Here is a 21917-nt window from a genome sequence, read left to right on the forward strand (position 1 = left end):
ACATCTCTTGCATTTTGGGACTATTTCACTAGGGTAAAAAACAGAGAATGAAGTACATTACCGAAAAAATAGGCACGGTGTGTTTTATTTGTCTTTTAGTAAGATATGGGAACCACAGTTTTTAGGCAACTACAGGAAAGTTAGAACAAAGATGAGGGCCGCAAGTAACCCCCTGCTGTGCCAGCACCACAGAGGTGGTATTAATGTTACTGAGAAATGTGCATTATACATTTCTCCTGGAATTTGGTGCCAGGATGGTAGTTTGTCTCTTGGGAAGAGCCAGTAGGTCAAACAGGGGACACCTCTGTTTTATATTTCTCTTTTTGCCTTGGCACCCAGGAATCCCAGAGCTACAGTTGTAGTGATCATTTTATTTCAAGTTATAAGTTCAAAGATTTCCTGTCTTAATATGATTTCACCTTTTTAAAAACAATAACGTTTTTTCTTATTACAAAGATGATATATATTCATTATAAAAGATGTATAAAATAACATGTTTACACCCCAACCAGATATTTTCCTACTACACAGAAATAGTCACGGTTTACATTTTAATCGTAACCATTCTAATTTATTCTAAACATATATGTATATGTTTATACATACACATATATATTACAAAAATGAAATACCTTTCACATTACAACTCATTTTTAAAACATAACATTCATCAACATTTTCTATGTCAATAAATATCCCTGAACAATATTATCATTATTATTATTATTATTATATATTTTTTTGAGATAGAGTCTCGCTGTGTTGCCCAGGCTGGAGTGCAGTGGCACAAACTTGGCTCACTGCAAGCTCTGCCTCCCCAGGTTCATGCCATTCTCTTGCTCAGCCTCCCAAGTAGCTGGGACTACAGGCTCCCGCCACCAAGCCCAGCTAATTTTTCCTATTTTTTAGTAGAGATGGGGTTTCACTGTGTTAGCCAGGTTGGTCTCGATCTCCTGACCTCATGATCCGCCTGCCTCAGCTTCCCAAAATGCTGGGATTACAGGCGTGAGCCACCGCGCCTGGCCAACAACATTATTTTTAATGTATTTTATATTTAATCATGAAGGTATATCTGTTGCTATACTTTCAGCTAGAATTCAGCTTTTTGCTATTACAGACAGCTCTGTCATGTACATTCTTGTAGCTGAATCTCTGAGCACACCCACGATTATTTTAATAGAATAAGTTTCTAGAAATGACATAATTGAGTACAGGGCTATGTATTATTATTATTTATTTATTTATTTATTTTATTTTTTTGAGATGGATGGAGTCTCACTCTGTTGCCCAGACGGAAGTGCAGTGGTGCAATCTTGGCTTACTGCAACCTCCTCCTTCCGGGTTTAAGTGATTCTCCTGCCTCAGCCTCCTGTGTAGCTGGAATTTCAGGCATGTGCCACCATGCCCTGCTAATTTTTGTATTATTAGTAGAGACAGGGTTTCACCATGTTGGCCAGGCTGGTCTGGAACTTCTGACCTCAAGTGATCTGCCCGCCTAATCCCAGCACTTTGGGCTATATTATTTTTAAGGCTTTGGATATATATTTCCCATGTTGTCCTCCAGAAAGCATGAACTAATTTATTTTATCACCTGGGAGTTTGAGAGTGCCTCTTCTCCTAAGCGTCATACATACTAGGATTATTATTATTATTTTGAGGTGGAGTCTCGCTCTGTCGCCAGGCTGGAGTACAGTGGTGCAGTGTTGCCTCACTGCAACCTCCGCCTCCTGGGTTCAAGCGATTCTCCTGCCTCAGCCTCCTGAGTAGCTGGAATTACAGGCACGCCCCATCACGCCCAGCTAGTTTTTGTATTTTTAGTAGAGATAAGGTTTCACCATGTTGGCCAGGATGGTCTCGATCTCCTGACCTCGTGATCCGCCTACCTCAGCCTCCCGAAGTGCTGGGATTACAGGTGTGAACCATGTGCCCGTCCAGGATTATTATTTTTTAAATCTATGTTAGGAGTCAGGACTTCTGGCTATGGCCAAATGAGGAGGTCAGCAAGTTCTGTCTCCCAGAAAGCTACTATAAATCTGGACAAAATGAACAGAAGCAGCCATTTTATCACTCTGGTAATCTATCAAAGGCATGCAACAATCTGAGAAGAATTTATTTGTGGAAAATTGCTGAACTTAAGGTAAAGACAGTGGGAGTCTGTGGTCTTGTCTGGGGCTGCTCCCTATTCCCCACCACCCACAGCTTAGTGGGTGCAGAGGTGTTGCCTGGGCAAAGGAGACGATGAACACCAGCCCCACTGCTGTCCAGATTGAAGGGACTTGCTCAATTTGCAGCACACCAAGTGGGTGACTATGCCTGTGAGTGGTTTTTGAGTCCCCTTCTTCCCTGTTTTAGTTTACCTTGACTCTTTAAAAAAATAAAATAACAATGTTCTTTTATTCTAAACATTTATGTTTATTCTAGAGAAAGAGGAAAATAAATGTAAAGAGAAGAAAATGAGAAGCCCCCATAAGCCCATTTGGTGTCCATTCTTCTCTATTGGCTTGTTTCAGTGGAGGCTTCTGCCTTGATGGAAATGCTGCCACCCCATACAGTAGCCACTGTTCTTGGGTGGTTATTGAGCACTTGACATGTGGAAAGTGCAACTGAGGAGTTGAATTTTTTAATTTTGATGAATTCTAATTAATTTATATTTAAATATTCACATGTGGCTACCAGCTACAGTGTTGGACAGAATACTTTTATGATTTCTATAATATGGAGGTATGATAGATACATACCTTTCATTCGTAGGTACATACATACATACGGAGGTAAGATAGATACATAGTTAAAAAAAACAAAATGGGATCATACTGCACATTGTGCTTTTATATTCCTTGTCTTGTTAACAGTATATCATAAACATAATTTTAATGACTGAATTGTATTCTGTTGAATGAATGTACCATAAATAGCTTAACAAAGTCTTCATTGTACCTTTAGGATATTTCCAATATTTTGATACTATAAACAACATTGCAGAGAATGGGTTTACAGCTAAAGTTGTAACATTCCTAATTATTTACTGAGGTTAAATTCTTAAATTTGAACTATTGGGTCAAATATAATACCCATTTTCAAACCTCTCTTCCAAGAAGTTCTGTCACTGAACATTTTCACCAGTAGTATATGAAAGTATCTCACTATTATTATTTAATTGAGATATAATACACATACCATAAAATTTACCTCTTTAAAGTATACAATTCAGTGGTTTCTGATATATTTAAAAAGTTGTGCAACCATCATCACTACCTAATTCCAGGAGGGTTTTATCACTCCAAAAAGAAATCTCATACCTATTAACAATTGCTTCCTGTTCCCACCTCCCCCCATTCCCTGGCAACCACTAATCCACTTTCTGTCTTGTTGGATTTGCCTTTGCCTGCCCTGGACATTTCATATAGATAGAATCCTACAATATGTGGTCTCTTGTGTCTGGTTTCTTTCACTTGGCATATGTTTTCAAGGTTTGAGGTTCATGATGGTTTCAAGGTTATAACATAAGCCAGTACTTCATTCCTTTTGATGGCTGAATAATATTCCGTTGTACGAATACACCACATTTTGCTTATCCATTCATCAGTTGATGGACATTTGGGTTGTTTTCACTTTTGACTATTACAAATAATGCTTCTGCAAGCATTCATGTATAAGTGTTTGTATGGAATGTTTTCAGTTCTCTTGCATATACAATTAGGAGTATAATTCTTGGATCATATGGTAACTGTATGTATAACCTTTCAGAAGTTGCCAAACTGTTTCCAAAGCAGCTGTGCCATTTTACATTCCCACAAGCAATGTATGAGGGTTCCAATTTTTCCATATTCTTGCTGATGATTTTTTTGTCAATCTTTTTGCTATAGTCATTCTGGTAGGTGTGAAGTAATATTTCTTTGTGGTTTTAATTTACATTTTCCTAATAACTAATGATGTTGGGAATTTTTTGATATGCTTCCTGGCCATTTGTATATCTTCTTTGGAGAAATATCTGTTTAAATACTTTGCCATTTTAAGTTTTTTTGTCTTTTTATTCTAGAGTTATAATCTTGTTTTTACATATTCTGGATAGTAGACCCTTATTGGATATAAGATTTGCAAATATTGTATTGCATTCTGTAAGCTGTCTTTTCATTCTCTTAGTAGTATCTTTTGAAACACAAAACACGAAAGGTTTTAATTTTGACCAGTGCAGTGGCTCACACCTGTAACCTGAGTAAGCCGAGGTGGCAGGACCACTTGAGATTAGAAATTCAAGACCAGCTTGGGCAATGCAGCAGATTCTGTCTCTACAAAAAAGAAAAAATAAGATTAGCTGGGCGTCGTGGCGTGCACCTGCAGTTCCAGCTACCCAGGGGGCTGAGGCTGGAGAATCTCTTGAGCCCAGAAGTTTGAGACTGCAGTGAGCCATGATTGCACTACTGCACTCCAGCCTGAGTGACAGAGTAACACCCTATTTAAAAAAAAAAAGTTTTTAGTTTCGATGAAGTCCTATTTATCTGTTTTTTTTTTTCATTTTTTCGCGTGTGCATTTGGCATCACATCTAAGAAACCATTGCTTAATCCAAGGTCACATAGGTTTCTTCTAAGAATTTTATAATTTCAGCTCTTCCATGTAGATATTTGATCTATTTTTAGTCAATTCTGTATACAGTGTGAGTTAGGAGTCCACATTTATTCTGTTGCATGTGGCTTCCCAGTTGTCCCAGCACTGTTTGTTGCCAAGAGTGTTCTTTCTGCCATTGAATTGTTTTGGCAACCTTGTCAAAAGTCAGCTGACCATAAATACATGGCTTTATTTCTAGATTCTCAATTCTATTCCACTGATTTGTGCATCTGTCCTTATTGGCAGTACCACAAAATATTGATTATTGTTGCTTTGTGAGAGTTTTGAAATTGAGAAGTATAAGTCTTCCAACTTTTTTCTTCTTGTTCAGTATTATTTTGGCTGTTCTGGGTCCCTTACATTTCCATGGATGAGCTTGTTAATTTCTACCAAAAAGGCCAGCTGGAATTTTGCTAGAGGTTGCACTGATTCTGTAAATCAATGTGAAGAGTATTGCCATCTTAACAATGTAAGTCTTCCAGTCATGAAAACGGGATGCTTTTCCGGTTATTTAGGTCTTCTTTCATTCCTTTCAATGATGTTTTATAATTTTCTGCATACAAGTTATGCACTTCTCTTGTTAAATTGATTCCTGAGTGCTTTATCTTTTCTGATGCGGTGTAATGACATCGTCAGTTTCATTTTGGGGGTTGTTCATTGGTAGTGCATAGGAATACAGTTAATTCTTGTGTTTCGATCTCATATCCTGAAATCTTGCTGAACTTGTCAATTAACTCTAACAGTTTGCTGGTGAATTTATTAGGGTTTTCTACATACAAGATCATGTCATCTCCAAATGGAGGTAGTATTACTTCTTTCTTCCAATCTGAATGCCTTTTGTTTCTTTTCCTTGCCTAATTGCCTTGCTAGAAAAGACAGCACATACTGCTGAGAGCAACATCCTTGTCTTGTTCTGTCTGACATTCCTGATCAGTGAGATGGCCGGTGTGATTTATGCTGTTTTTCCATGATCACTTTTATACTCTTAAGAATCTGAGTGATAGAGCAGGAGGTACGGGCTGATTTCTCCTAGGGAATACTTCCTTTGTCCTGTGCATAGGGAAGCTTGGCATAATGGCTACTGGAAAAGAAATATTTTAGTTGAAGAGCATATTCATGTAACATATAGGTGCCAAGGAATTTGACTAACATTATCTAATATATAAGTATTCAATATTTTAAATAAAATTTAAGTACTAGCCTTCTATCCTGCCTTTCCACAATTTGGGGTGCCCACTGTATGCTTCAGGTACTGTGCTGGGATCCCAAAGATGAATGAAACACAGGCCATGTCCCCAGGGTGCTCATGGAGGGGGACACACAGGGATTAGGAAGTTACACATTCTGGCAAGTGGTTTCTGTTAAAGAGTAACCACTGTCAGAAGGAAACAGGTGACCAACGTGGGCTTCACCATCAGGATTTTGGGGTCTCAATGTGCTGTTGGAAGATTCACTTTCTACCTTGTAGAATCAAACTGGAGCCTTGGAAATCTTTTATTCCAGTAAGTCCACATTTTCCAAGAGGAGGAACTGCTTACCTTATTTAACAATTCTTGTTCTCTCTCATCAGTAACTCTTATTTCTCTGAAATGTTTTATCTTACACACACGCATGCACATACATGCATGCACACACGTACATACAACATCCTCTGTAGGGAGGCAATCTGTGTCCAGCCCACTCTTGGCTCCATTCGTTGTGTCTGGTTTGGGTAATCTCACACCAGCCGCGCGTTCATCTTCAATATGACTCGTCTAGGATTCCTGCTTCTCCTCGCCTGCGAAGACTACTCAGCATTGTTCATAGATGCTTATGACCGGGAACTGACAAGGAGGGGGACGTTATCCAACTCCAAATCTGAGTTACCCAAAAGCTTTGGGGATCCCTCCTGTTCTTATTAGTTGTATGTTCAACTTTCTTTGTAAAGAGTATACCCCATCTATTTTAAATTTGTCAATTCAGAGGATTAACTAGGATGCCTACAAAGTCAAGCCTGTGTGCTTACTGCAAAGTCATCTTTCCAGAAAAGAGTGAAAGTAAAGCAATTACATAGGTCATACCTTAAAATCATTTACATAGTTTTTTGATAAGTCAATTCAGACTTGTGTGCCTCATGTGTTTTCATTTTTACTTTTCTATTTAAAAAGAAACTCTTTATTCTAGTTTTATTATATATTATTTATTATTAGGATAAAAATAACATCAGGTTACTTTTTATTATTCTATTAGTAAAATGCAATGCAAACCTTATGGTCTCAGGCTACAAAAGAAAATGAATTGTCTCCACAAACCTTTCAAGTTTAATTAACTTTTAAATAAATACAAAGTTCTAGTCTCCCACCCTGACCCTGCCTTGCACTTTTTTTTTTATTACACTGCATTTTTTCTTTTGATTATATGAGAGGGTGAGATAAGGATGTAAAAATGCTTTCGGGTTCGCATTGTTTACTGCATATGATACGGCAGCCAATTCAATCAGAAGGGAAATAGGAAAATAACTACTCTATTTGTGCCTTGTAAGCGGTTTGTAAAGTCCCCTCCAGTCCCTACGATTAAATGTTGGCTTCTCTCTTGCAGCTCTCTAAAAGGAAATTAAAAGTGGAGCAAACAGCGTTTTAAAACCAAACACAAGTACTGTGTAGGGACAAACCCAGCAAATGGAAGAATTACAGCATCGCAGGCAGCCCTTTAATTCAGTGCTGTGAGAAATGCAACAGAAGAGGAAAGGGGGTGGAAAGGGGGTCCTGAGAAAGTTATAGGTCATCGCAAGCTTCTGATGATTTGATCATGTCAGGGGTGAGCTGGGGTGGGGATTGGTGGTCATAGCAGAGCTTTCCCAATGATGTGCGATGAATGCATCCGTAAGACGTATTGTTACTCAGTTACTGTTTACCATAGCCTAAGCCCTAGAGTGGCCTGGGACTTGCTAATGGGGACCGAGGCAGGGAAAGTATGGAAGTCCATTCCTAGGAAATGGGTGGCATTCAACATGTAGAAGAAAGGGCATTTTGACTGGCAGCCAGGAACCTGAATTCTGTTCTTGGTCCTTCTGCCGTCTGACTGTGTGACCTTGGATGAGTCGCCTTGGCCCTCTGAACCATAGTTTTCATATCTGCAAAATGCAGGTTTGGACTAAATGCATGATTTTCTGACCAAATTCCAAAGCCTCCATCAAGCCATCTCAGAGGTTGTCCCTGCACCAATAATTGAGGTTCCTGGCCCCTGCACTCCAGTGGGAGCAGTCTCAGTTTCCTCTCCTATATTTATGCTTTTGTAAGCTTTTGTCTGAACAAAGTGAAAACTACTAGGTGCCCTGATCTCAAAGATCTCTTCTGATTCTTGCATTCAGTTGTGTATAACTCTGCATTTTGGTCCAAGCTTAATGTAAAAGAGACCAAGAAGCATCCATTATTCTGGGGCTCCCCATCTGTCTCAGGTGACACAAGCAAGGAATGTGTGTTTTCAGCAACAGAAACACTGCTCATTAGTGATTATGAGGCTGTCAGTGGGACAGGAATTTGTGTTTATAGAGTCTCAGCCTCTGACTCTAGAAACAGTCCATTTCACTATTTTATCTTATTTTATTTTATACTTTATTTCATTTCATTTTATATTTTATTTTATTTTATTTTAATTTTATTTTTGAGACAGAGTTTTGCTCTTGTCCCGCAGGCTATAGCGCAGTGGTGTCATCTCAGCTCACTACAACCTCTGCCTCACAGGTTCCAGCAATTCTCCTGCCTCAGCCTCCCTAGTAGCTGGGATTGCAGGCGTCTGCCACGACGCCCAGCTAATTTTTGTATTTTTAGTAGACACAGAGTTTCAGCATGTTGGCCAGGCTGGTCTTGAACTCCTAACCTCAGATGATCCACTTGCCCTAGCCTCCCAAAGTGCTGGGATTACAGGCATGAGCCGCAGCGCCCAGCCAGTCCATTTCACTCTTCTTGGATATAGTTCCCTTTTTGCTCCGTGATTGTGATCTGTCTCTTGTAAGAGGCCTGGAGGTGTGAGATTTTGAGGGCAGCCACGGTCTCCATCTTGTGCCCTGTTCAGCTCTCTGTAGGTATTGCCAGGCCACTGAGCCCTGACTCTTTGAGGGAAGCTGAGGGCACGGCAGTAATAACCACCTGTCAGCTGCACAGGATTCTGAGTGTTGGGCCTCCCCATGAGTCACTTGCTAGCTCCTGTTAAGTAAGTCTTTTCAACTCCGTATCAAGTCCCTACCTATCTGTTCCCTGTCATGGGAATCTTTTCCTCTCACTCCTTAATGATGTGCCTTCCTCTGCCACACACTTTCCTCTGTTTCCTTTGGAAGCACAGTACAGGGACTTTTGTGTTGCCAGGAGTGAACGTTTAGGAAGTAGGCCTTCAATTCCTCCCGCGGTTCCAAGCCAATATAGTGCCTTTTGTCACTTGTCCCAAGACATGCTGTTGAACACATCAGCCTGCAAGGAAAGGCTTGGCAGAGCGAACCATCATGGAAGAAGGATTCCAACTGAAGAATATATAGCTGGAGACCCAGGGGTGTTGAGCAGTTTAATTAGCGTTATTAGAAATGAAGACTTGGTTATTTTAAAATGAAATTTCAAATCTCCTGTCTCCATATCCATTTCTTCATTACGGCATTGTTCCTTTCACCTGCCTTTTAATGTGGCCAGTTTTTACTGCGTTCTCACCATGGGAGCAGGCACCCTGCTGACCCCTGGGCTGAAAGATGAACAGGTCTTAGGCCATGCTCTCAAGGGGCTTTCATCCTGCTCAGACAAGAGCTGAGCAGACAGCCACAGCCTGGAGTCCTTAGCGCTCTGTAGAGAACTTTCTGGAGCCTGGGAGAACACTCAGCATAAAGCAGCCTGTGCACTTGCCTGGGGACAGGAAATGGTTCCTTCAGAAGTTTTCCCTGGGCCTGTGTCCCAGAAGGTGACCTAAAGGTGGTCCAGGCAAGAGTGGCTGGTGCAAAGGTGTGAGGGAGTTGGTGGATTTGGTAAACCTTAGGCTCAGCAGGGTCGGAGCAGGCCTTGAGGGAGGGGGAGGGAGGGAGAAGGAGGAGGAGGAGGGGGCAGGAGTCAGGACAGGATAATCAGGCACTGAGCTATGTAGGGCCTTGACTGCTGCACTAATTACTAGTGCTGGTCAGGTCAGATGTTATCCAGAGGGCATGGGAACCCACAGCAAATGGTTAGGCAAGCTGGGCTAGACACTTTGCAAGGCCATTTAGCACAGAAGTTACGAGCAACGGCTCTGGGTCCAGGTGACTGGGGTTCGAATCCTGCCTTGACCACTTTCCAACTGTGGGCAAGTTACTTAACTGTCTCTGCTGCCCTATCTTTAAATAGGGATAAAAATCCTATCTGTCTTGTAGGGTTGTTATGAGCAATAACTAAGTAAATTCACCTAAGCCTCTCATAACAACAGCACATACAGAAATCTAGTTATCCTTTTTCTGGGAAGGGGACGTATATTTTCTATGAGCAGTCTCCTACACTGTGTATTAGTTAACTACTGGTGTAATAATACCATGTAAAAATACTGTAAAACACAGTGGCTTAAAACAACAATTATTTATTATTACTCCTGCAGTTGTGAGTTTCCTGGGGTTTGGCTGAGACCTCGCTGGGCATGCAGTTTGGGACCCAAGCTGAGGACAGTGGCATCCTGGGGCAGCTTCCCAAGGCAGTGGTATAGCTGTCAGGGCTAAGAGGAAACTTGCAATCCTCTTAAGGCCTAGGCTGCCACCCAGCAAAGTTAGAATCAATGGGCAGGACTTTATATTGCTCTCCTATGGTAGAGTCACTTCTAAAAGGGTAGGAACACAGGGATAGGTGAAGGATCGGGGTCAACAATGTGGGGCACAGGCTGCATTCAATGTCTCCTGATCTGCATCTTTGTAGCTTCCCAGAGGGAGCTTCCATGATGGGCAGTCGACAGCCACCTTGGGCATGCTTGGCACCCCAAGGGTCTGGTTTCAGTTAGTGACCTTCCTACAGTCATTTAGAATTTAACCTATGGGCCTAGCAAATGTGTTTTTTCTCTTGCTTTCAGAGCCTTTGAGAGAGGGCTAGTGTGGATTTGGATCTAGTGTGGATTTGCTAGTGTGGATTTGGATCTAGACTCTGTGGAATGAGATGGGGATGGTGGTATCTCCAGTAATACTTAATGGAAAGCTTAGAGATGAGCAGAGGTGTTTCTGCAGGCATGCTCTGTAGCCTTTCTCAGACTTACCAGGCTGCAGTGCATTTTTTTTTTTTTTTTTTTTTGAGACAGGGTCTTGCTCCGTCCCACAGGACGGAGTGCAGTGGAGCCATCATAGCTCATTGCAGCCTTGACCTCCTGGGCTCCAGCGATCCTTGCAGTGCATTCTTGAACATGGTTTGTCATGAATGCAAATTGCTATAAGACTTAGTGTTTAGATTTAGTAATGAAATACGTGTTTGTTTCTATGTGTTTTTAGGTGACTCTATTCCAGTATAATTGAAGGAATCGCATTTTTGGGGGACTCCTTGGGTTTTCTTTCTACTCCCTGGGAGCCCCTGTGAGGCAAGCCTGACTCTCGAGTTGTCACCCTAGACGAATGCTGGGAGAGAGGACGGGGGAGGCAGCCCAGTTAGTATTTATTGGTGTGTAACTCTACCTCTCCGTTCTCCTGGATTCCCCGGGGCTTGGGAGGATGGGGGCAGTGATGGAAGGAGTCAAATACCATTCTTTGGCCAGCACGTAAAATAATCTCCCTCCTTTTCCCTGGACTTCTTATGGTGTGTGACAAACATATCCATTCTTCCCGGACAGAAAAGAGAGAAATGGAGACAGGCAAGACATTCTTGTAGGGTATACTTTTCTATTTTACATTTGATAATATAAGTACATTATAAAAGTAAGCATCAAATTTCTTATAATGATATTTATTAGGTTAAAAAGTTAAACAATATTTCTAAAATTACACCTAATAATTAAGTATAAGATTAAATTGAGCATTTTTTCAGGGATAGGAAGGAGAAACATTGTAGAATCTATTTTTTTTTTTTTTTTTGAGATGGAGTTTCACTCTTGTTGCCCAGGCTGGAATAAAAATGGCGCGATCCCAGCTCTGCGCGATCTCAGCTCACCGCAAACTTTGCCTTCCTGGATTCAAGCAATTCTGCTGCCTCAGCCTCCCGAGTAGCTGGGATTACAGGCATGTGCCACTACGCCAGGCTAATTTTGTATTTTTAGTAGAGACGGGGTTTCTCCATGTTGGTCAGGCTGGTATCGAACTCCCAACCTCAGGTAATCCACCTGCCTCAGCCTCCCAAAGTGCTGGGATTACAGGTGTGAGCCACCGCGCCCGGCAGAATCTTTTGGATAACAAAAACAGCACTGAAAATCACATGTAAAATATGTAGCAGTGTGATTGGCATCTAGAAGATGCTCAGTAAATTGTAGCATTGATGATGATCATGATAATGGCAATGCTTTCTCTAGCCCATTTATTGGAGAAGGGGATTAAAAGCAGAGATTACAGAGTTGAGGACTTCATCAACTCTATTGCTCCAGAGGAACCTGTCTCAGGCATTCCTTCCCTACATGGAAAAGCAACAGGAAAATGAACCCAGAAAAGCTTACATTATAAAATCAAGCCAAATGTATACCTGAGAAGTGATGATTTTTTTCTCCTTAAAGTAGTTGCTTCTGAAAGGCAGAATTCAAAATAACCACGACAAGAATAGACATGCAGAAATCTTAAAGGTGCAATGTTATTTTGTTGAGTAAAAAATAGGGCTAGATAATGACGAATCGTAGCTATGCAAATGAAAAGAAAGATCATCGTGTCCTGTGCTTCAGGGTGTGAATTGATGGCAGAAATCTGTCTGTATTAGTCAGTAGGGGAGATGAATTCAAATGAAAGCTTTCAGTGATACATGTTCTTTTTTTTTTTTTTTAAGTATCATTTGTGGCTGAAGTCCTGAAATAGTTGTCTAATGGCAGATTTTCCTGAGTGTCCCCTGTAAGCAAGGCTCAGTAAAGAAGGAGCTGCAAGGTTCACCAAGTCCCTCCTTCCCTTTCTCCCTCTCTCTCTCTCTTCCTTCCTTCCCTATTAAGCACAGCCTTTGCATTTCAGGAACTTATATCTTAATGGGAATGGCAAGATGCAGACATTAGAAACCTAACAACAAGTGGAAATTTATATGGTACATATTGTGTATGTCAGGTTTCTAATACATCTGGAGGAAAAATCAATAGAGTGAAAACGACGGTGCCAAATCTTGACCAAATTAAACAATGAATTTTACTTCTTTACTTTTATTTTTTTCAGGCCAAGGGTTGTTATTTTCAGTTGTTTCAGGGTTAAAATAACATTGCCACCCAAGAAGTAGCCCCTCCCCATAACACTATTGAATTCAAACAGTAGTTGATGACTCAGCTACCATATACTTATATACCCTGCAATTAGATTGTCAAAGTCTTCTCTTAAATTGGAAGGACTGATTTTAACAGGAATTCTTAGCTGACTGATGCTCCACTGAGGTGGAAATGGCTTGATGATGATTTGATTTGTTGAAAATGTCTGACTGAGATTTCTTAAAAAGCTGCCATGTATATTTGGGTTTTTACTTTGAGTTGTTTATGTCTTATATTTTAAAAGTGAATTAGGATAATTTGCCAACTACATGTAGCTAAAGTTTTCAAAATAAAGTAGTGAGAAAGGATTATTTAACACAGGGGTTGAACATAATAAAGTATCAATTTAGAACCCACTAAACATGCCATATCCCAGAAATAAATTCCAAAAGGTTGAATGTTGCAAATCAAATTATAGAAAAAGTAGCAGAAAACATAATATGTATTAGGTTTGTACAGGAACAACAATTTCTGTGGCCTTAAAGCAAAAGAAACAACTAGCAAGGAAAAAATGAACAAGTTTGAATATTTGAATTTAAAACTCTGTATAAAAGACTGGGACAATTCACAGTAAATTTGTGACACATAAATGATTAACAATATGTTATAACGAATATATTGCTAACTCAAATGCAGAAGAAAAGGGCAAGGGCCGTAGCAGATACATGTGGAATTTAATAGCTACCATTTATAGAATATTTTTCCATGCCCATATAGACTTACAAAATCTGATTATACTGATTGTTTTTTATACAAAATGTTTTGAAACCAGCTTTTCTGATATAGCAGCACAGACTTTGTCACTAACTAGTCTTCTAAAACATAGTTTTAGAAATACAGCCCTATTTTGCTTATGTTTTCAATGCTGAATGTTAAGGTTATGGAAAACTAACTTAGGGTGACTTTTCTAGTATCTTCTCTACTTATGAAGTCATGATTAGAGTTACGGTTATGGACACCCCCTTGAATGATCAATGATTTACAAAGAAGCACATTCAATACCGCTTTTATCAACAGTTTTATAGGTATCATTTGCCACTAAAACCTGTTTTAACAAAAGAGCAAATATCATTTGAGATCCCACACTTTTGACAACATGTCATCAGTTATCTTTAAAGGCCTCAGTAAAAGAGACATGTTAATTACAATTCCTGTGAGCATCTTGAGGATAGCAATGACTATAGTATTATATTAGGACACTTTGTCAAGCATGTCATTCCCTTATCTTGCTTTTATAGCAGAGGAAATAAAGGCACTAGAGACGTATCTTTGAGGTCACACAACGAGTTAACAGTGGATAAACATTAGAACCGGCAGCTCCAGAATTCCCACTGCGTGTAGTTAGCTCACCGCAGGCAGGAAATGACAGCACTGGGAATAAATGGCAGATGTGGTGTTTGGGGACCTGGAGGCTGGTGGGAATTCTCTGTGCTCATCTGAATGGTTAATTTAGTTCCTCTCAGGGGCTGTCACTGCCTGGAATGTGGAGGCCTCTCGGCCAGGTACTTTCTTCCTTGGGGTGTAAGGAAACATGATGGTCACCCTCTGGTGCTTTGATGGGCTGGCCTGGTAGAGAAGTTTGAGTTGGGTCTGAGTAATTTCTTAGGCACTGCAGTCTATTACTGAGGTTTTGTGGAGTTTCTGAGTGTGATTTTTGGCATTGATTCCCAGAGGGCTGCGATGTGTCTGAGGAGTGCATGGTTGGGAGTAAAAGGGCAGGGACTGCCTGAACTGTTTTGAAGTTCACCCTCCCTCCCTCTTGGGCAGCTCATGAAGTGTGTGTCTGCCTTCTTTTGTCTCCTTATGAGTGATAGATACTGAATTCATGGACTACCTCCTATTCTTAGACATCTAACAAAATCATCGTAGGAAACAATGTGTGTTTGAAAACTACTGTCAAAAGACTTGCTAAGTGTATGGAGAATTCTAGGGAGGGCAGAGGCAGTCTGCCAAGTTGATCCAAAGGCTGGTCCCATCAGATGCTCTAACAAGCTTGTTAGTCCTGGAATCATGATTATCTTAATTTCATTGACCCCCTAGTAAGGACATGACTAAGCATTTAATCACCAAGGGTTGATTAGAGAGAAATGAATCTGTGCTCCTGCTTTAGGACTCGGAAAGAAGGTGGAATCTTGGGTTCACTTTCTCTTCTGCCCAATCTAGAATAAGCGTGGCATGCTTCCTGGGAGAGAACCCAAGCTAGACTCCAGTCACTTCCTGCTGCATCCAACCTGGTTACTCAAAGTGAGCCCGGTTGATTGGCAGCATCAGTACTACTTGAGAGCTTGTTAAAATGCAGATTATCAGGTTCTATCACCTGTGGGGGTCTTTTGTGTTGTGTGTGTTCCAATACAACTTATTTATTATTTATTTTTGAGGCAAGGTCTTGCTCTGATGCCCAGGTTGAAGTGCGGTAGCACTATCTCTGCTCACTGCAATCTCCACCTCCCAGGCTCAAGCAGTCCTCTCGCCTCAGCCTGCCAAGTAGCTGGGACTACAGGGGCGTGCCACTGTGTGTGGCCCTTTTTCTTTGTATTTTTCATGGAGACTAGTTTTCACCTTGTTACTCAGGCTGGTTTCTAACCCCTGAGCTCAAGAGATCTGCCCACTTTGGCTTCCCAAAGTGTCGGGATTACGGGTCTGATCTACCGCGCTTGGCCCTAATAAAATTTTATTTACAAAAATAGGCTGCTAGTTCATGGGCTATAGTTCACTGGCCCATGGTACAGATTGGGCAGTACAATTTTTGGCTACCCATTTGTGTCTTGTGTCTAGAGACACTATGTTCTATTAACCATTATTTGTTTCCTTTTTAAAATAACTTCAACTTTTATTTTAGATTTAGGGGTTATATGTGCAAGTTTGTTACATGGGTATATTGTATGATGCTGAGGTTTGGGGTACAACTGATCTTGTCACCCAGATAGTGAGGATAGTACCCAATAGTTAGCTTTTGAACCTTCGCACCCCTTCCTTCCAGTCCCCTGTAGTAGTCCCGTGTCTCTTGTAGCTGTCTTTACTTCCATGAGTACCCAATGTTTAGGTCTCACTTCTAAGAGAGAATATGTGGTATTTGGTTTCCTGTTCCATGTTAATTTGCTTAGGACAACGGCTTCTAGCCGCATCCATGTTCCTGCGGAGGACATGATTTCCTTATTTTTTATGGCTGCCTACTGTTCCTATCACCTGTATTTCAACACACTCTCCGGGTGGTTCTTATGCCTGCTTCAGTTTGAGAAGCACGGGTGCATAATATGTAAATGGTTTATCTGGGAAAGGTGACATGATCAGTTGTGAATGCTTTTTCCGATCATATTTTATATTTATACCTTATGATCCTTAATAAACATTTTAATCTTTGAATGTTTTAATAATTTAAACATCTTTGAAAAAGTTGGTTTCCATTATAAATTAATTTTCCATTATAAATTAATACATGCTATGAGAGCTTCAGAAAACACAGAAAAGTAAAAAGTAAAAAGCAATGTGCCCCTCTAGTATATTTATTGATAAGATTTGAAAAGTGTATATATTTTTTCCTATCTTTTCTGTGTATAAGTTTCTAAAGCTTCGTTTTTTTTTTCTGATTGTAGGCATTATATATTACCTTTGTAGGGCTATAAAGTGGTACTCTACAGTCTTTGCTTTTTTCCTTTGGTTTAAGGGAATTCTCTTAGATAATCTTTGTCTTAAAAGAAAATTTCTTCTCTAATTTTTATTTAAATATTATATAATTTAGGAAGTTTCCTGGTATAATCATTAATGTCTCAAATAGTTATTTCACAGTCCAAATGGAGAATTTATTATCTTCTTTGTGCAACAGAACAATTTAATTGACTACTCACTGGTAGCATGTATTCTATATTATATGTGAATCTTCTTTGACCAAAACTTTCTAGAGGGTAGAAAAGCTTTTGCTTTGGAAGAATGTGTGACCACCCTCCTCTCAAACTGGCCTGATAGGAGGGGAGAGGGAGGGAATGATCTCAACAGAAAGTCCCGTTTTTCTAAGGTGAGTGGGAACACCTCACCACTGTGAGGATGGAGGTTTTTGTTTTTCGGGCTTCTTGCTAAGACTGGAAAAGTCTTTGCCCAAATCTCTGCTTTTTTAGGCAGTTTGAGAAGAAATCAGCATGTAATTTTTAACCTTTGTAGAATAACTGGCTTCTGTGTTTGAGGTAGGGCAGGAGAAGTCTGGCCATGATTTTCCCTCTAGCCACTTGGCCATGCTTTGTTTTGGAATACATCATTGCCCTCAGTAGCAGAATGTATTATGTTAAATGAAAAACTTGGTGCATTTCTTATGTCCACAGACTCTTTATCCAAGTCTAGTTGTTCCAAGAGTAATTGATACAACTTACCATTGAGAGGAACACAGTTCAGAAAATAAAGTAGCAAACAAGTATTTCTGAATTTTCAAGCTTCATTTGCATTTTTCAGAGAACATTAGTAACACTTTCTTTTTGAGTTAATATTTTATTGTCACCCAGATGGCAGTTGGGTATATAGTCTCCATGCTTTATACTTTTTGTAAATAAAAAATTACAAATTTTAAATAGCCAGTGGTTGGTTATGTTTTCAGAAAACATGATTAGACTAATTCATTAGTGGTGGCTTCAAGATTTTCCTGTTATTATAGCTCCAGAAAATTCACCTACCTTTTGTCCCTTCTTAAAAAACTAGGTTGGCGTGCATTTGACTTCACACTCTGAAGCAACATCCTGACAGTCATCCACATCTACTTCAAGGAGTATCATGTTCGAATACTTTTCAGAGAGGGAATGAAACAAAGGCTTGATCATTTTGCAAGTCCCACATCATGTGGCTGAGATGTCAACTACTCCGGGTTTATCACCTGCAGCCTCCACGGCTTCCTGAAAAGCAAACTTCTGCTCAATTTGCTTCACCATTTTGGCTGCTGAGGTCTTCTAAGAAACATTTCTAAAAATTATCTCCTCTGTCTCTTGTTCCACACTGTTCCAGATCACTTCTTAAAACTCGTTTTTACTTCCCTATCCATACCTCTCTGAAGTTTCAACTGCTCTCCCCCAGCCCCCACCCCAAAGTTCTTTACTATGTAGACTTTTTTTTTTTTTTTTCGGTTTTGGTATAACTTGCAACCAAGGAGAGCCAGAAAAGTGACTCAGCCACAGGAATTTGTCCATTTTGTGGGTGGGCCAGTGGGAGTGGGCTCGGGAGAACTTGATGGAGGCAGAATTACAACTAGTCGTTAATAATCATAACTTTCTTTACATTTTTAGTTTTTCTTATCATTACACAAAATATCCATGTAACATAATAACTAGTTCTTGTTACACAGGACATGCCTTGTAGTCGTGCTTTTTGCTTTGGTGACATAGACTGTGCATACCTAGGAACAGTGGAGTCACTGCAGTAGAATTGTTTATGAATGTTTCATAATGGAAAACTGTTTCTGTGATAAATGAAACTGGGTTGATTAGGATTGAATAGAATTGGAAGATAGCAGATCTTAAGGTACCACCCCAAACCCTGCTGTGTCACAGATTTTGGCTGATAGCATCTTATTTATGTTGAGAAGCTGGTTGGGCAGGAAGGATGTGTGGTCTGGATACTGCATGAGCCAGCTTGGCATTTAAATTTGCCAAAGACTTTGAAGCATTGCCACATTAAAAAAAGTCCCTGTGGTAAATTTCAACATTCCTGTCTCCTATAACTCTGCATGTTATTATTTTTAGCCAGCATGACATCTTTCCACAGCGTCACCGAGTGCCCAGTTGCCCATAGTGCTGAGTAGTGTCCAGTACTCAGTGTGAGGCCTGGTTCCAGTCCTACAGAAGCTTACACTCAAAGCCATGAACAGTTTTCATTTTTACTAATAGAAGCTTAAGAGCTTTTCCCAGACAAATATGTTGGCTAGCTGTACAACTTTGTGTTCGTTTGTTTTAATTGCAGGGATGGGTGGTGTGTGTATGTGTACGTGTGTGTATGTGAATCATTTTCTTGAAATACATAAATTCTTAGAAAAATAATGGCTGGAGAGTTGTGAGTACATGAAAATTTGGTAAACAGGTGGCTTTTCTGTGATGAATAAAAATGCATGTGTTTTGGAAGCAAGGCACTATAGGCTCTTGCTCCCTGTTTCTCTTGGGGCGTATTCCTTCCATGTCTCCCAGTGAGCACCAGGCTTCACCACACTGACCTCCTTAATGTTCCCCAACACGCCAGCCATGCTCTGCCACAGGACCTTGGCATTGCAATTTTCTCCCCCTGCAAGACTCTTCCCCACTAAGCTACAAGGCTGGCTTTCTCACTTTCTTCAAATAGTGGCTTCTCCCTGAGGATGTTTTTGGCTACCCATCTACAAGTTTATTCCTTCTGCTGGAGTTTTGGGATTTCATATCCTGCTTCTTAATTTTTCTGCTCTTTAGCACTTATTAATATCTAACACACTATAAAATTTTAACCTCTTTATTTTATTGATCTCCTTCCCCCCTCATATAACCTTCCTAAGACTATGGTAATTGTATTTTTGATGGTATTCCCAGTGCCTGGAAGAGTGCCTGGATCATCACAAATGCTCAATAAATAATGGCTGAATGGAAGGAGGGAAGGAAGAAAAGTTGTGAATGACTCTTGTTGGCTTCTATTCATGATAACTGACCTTCTCCATAATTAGACAACCCATTGTAAGCTAGCAATCAGCTTATTCACTGTATAGAACAGCCTGAGACTTTGAGGTGAATTTTGAGGTGTTCTGGCAGGCTTCTTGGTTGGTAATCATAGGAAGTAAACTCTCATTAGTATCTAGTGTATAGACGCATGTTCTGTGAAACCAGTAAACACCTCTCTCTCTGCATGTTTCTACTATTTCATACATTTCCAAGAAGTCAACAGGTAGTAACAGATGCAGCCTGATTGATTTCTGGGAGGGAAATGACAGAGCATAGTTGCTATGGGATAGGTAAATGGAATCCTTGGCACTGAGATTCCATTATCTTTTGTCTACGGATAAAAGGTGTATGACTTACTTATCATTTAATTCCACAGCCGGCGTTAGCAGGACTGATAGGTGAGGGGCTAGGAGGAGAGGGACTTGTGTGTGGCTTGGTAAACAGCGATAACGCAGTGGGAATGTAAAACGCGGCTTGGCAGGGTCTGTCTGGGATTTTGCTGAGTCCATAGCAATACTTAATTAACTGTGCAAACATTCTATTCAAGATAAGACTGTAACAGTTGCCTTGGGGAAAATTCTCTTAGTCAATATTTGTTTGATCTTTTGTGTAGTATTTTGGCTTTGCTGTTCATGCTGTAGCAAAGCTCCTGTTATAAATGCCGTTTTCAGGGATTTGCTGTATTTGCATACCAGGTCAGTCCTGGGAGAGGTAAAGGATTGGAATCACTGTTTAAATAGAGGTTCTAAGGGTTTTCAAACAAATCTTTAAAAGTTGAAATACTTTGTATCAATCAGTTGTCAAATAATTATTAAAAACCTGGATTAAGTACTCTGGGAAATCTCAAAATCTAGGATAAGATCTTTGCCTTCAGTTTGCTTATTCTCTAGCTATAGAAATAAGACTTGAATCAGTAGATATAATAGAAGATGCATATACTAAATAATAACAATGGCTGTGATTTCCTGGACACTTAATGAGGACTGAGCACTGTCCTAGTACTTTTCTAAGCATGAATTAACTCATTGAAATCCCCCACTAGCCAAACGAGGCAGGCACTTTTGGTTAGTGTGAAGTTTTGCACAGAATAAACAACGTCATTTGGAGAAAGAGAAGACCAGGGAATCAAAGAGCGACGAAGGAAAACTTCGAGGACAAGATCTCTCAGTCCAGATGTTAAAGATTGGGAGGCAAATGGCTTGCAATGGGAAGAAGAAAAAGGGCATAATGGCATTGGTTGTTTTGCTGGTAACATACCTTTTCTCTCTTGAAAGTTGTTTTACCCCCCCTTTTTTTTTGAGATAGAGTCTTGTGTTGTCACCCAAGCTGGACTACAGTGGCACAATCTCATTTCACTACAACCTCTGCCTCCCAAGTTCACATGAGTCTCCTGCCTCAGCCTCCTGAGTAGCTGGGATTACAGGCACACACCACTGCACCTGGCTAATTTTTATATTTTTGGTAGAGGCAGAGTTTTGCCATGTTGGCCAGGCTGGTCTTGAACTCCTGATCTCAAGTGATCTGCCCTCCTCAGTCTCCCTATGTTTTACCGTTTCTTGACTTTCAGCACATGTGCCTCTGGTGAAGAGGATAGTAAACAAACACATAAGTAAACATACAGGATGTCAATGTAATAAATGCTATGAAGGATAACACAGGAAAGGGAGAATGCTAGGGTGGTTATTTTTATTTTATTTTATTTTATTTTATTTTTTTGAGACACAGTTTCACTCTGTTGCCCAGGCTGGAGTGCAGTGGCATGATTTCAGCTCACTGCAGCCTCTGCCTCCCAGGTTTAAGCGATTCTTGTGCCTCAGCCTCCCGAGTAGCTGGGATTAGAGGTGAGTGCCACCATGCCTGGCTAATTTCTGTGTTTTTAGTAGAGATGGGGTTTCACCGTGTTGTCCAGGCTGGTCTCAAACTCCTGACCTCAAGTGATCTGCCCAGCTCGGTCTCCCAGAGGGCTAGGATTACAGGTTTGAGCCACCATGCCTGGCCTGGAATTGCAATTTTGAATAGGGTGGTCAGGAAAGTCTGAGACATTTGAGTGAAGATGGAAGGAGGAGAGAGAAAATGCTTTGAAGGTACTTATGGAGAGAGCTTTCTAGGCAGAGGGAACAGCAAGTGCAAAGGCCCTGGGGTGGGAACTTAACCTCATTTATTCAAGAAACACCAAGGAGGCCAAAATGGCTGGAGAAGAGTGAGCAGGGAGAATGGTAAGAGGTGATGTCTTCATGGGTAGTGCATGCCCAGTCACTGCTGGGTTTAATGATGATGATAAT

The 21917-nt window shown here is 40.5% G+C and overlaps 1 protein-coding gene and 1 pseudogene across 8 annotated transcripts in view; one reads left to right on the plus strand and one right to left on the minus strand.

The window, feature by feature from the left end:
- Window positions 1-21917, plus strand: part of LYPD6B (LY6/PLAUR domain containing 6B) — a 195946-nt gene that overhangs the window by 11877 nt on the left and 162152 nt on the right. The window lies entirely within an intron of this gene.
- On the minus strand, window positions 17574-18026 carry LOC129472269 (thioredoxin-like; annotated as a pseudogene).

Source organism: Symphalangus syndactylus, chromosome 22 (assembly GCF_028878055.3).
Source record: "Symphalangus syndactylus isolate Jambi chromosome 22, NHGRI_mSymSyn1-v2.1_pri, whole genome shotgun sequence".
NCBI classification, from domain to species: Eukaryota; Metazoa; Chordata; class Mammalia; order Primates; family Hylobatidae; genus Symphalangus; species Symphalangus syndactylus.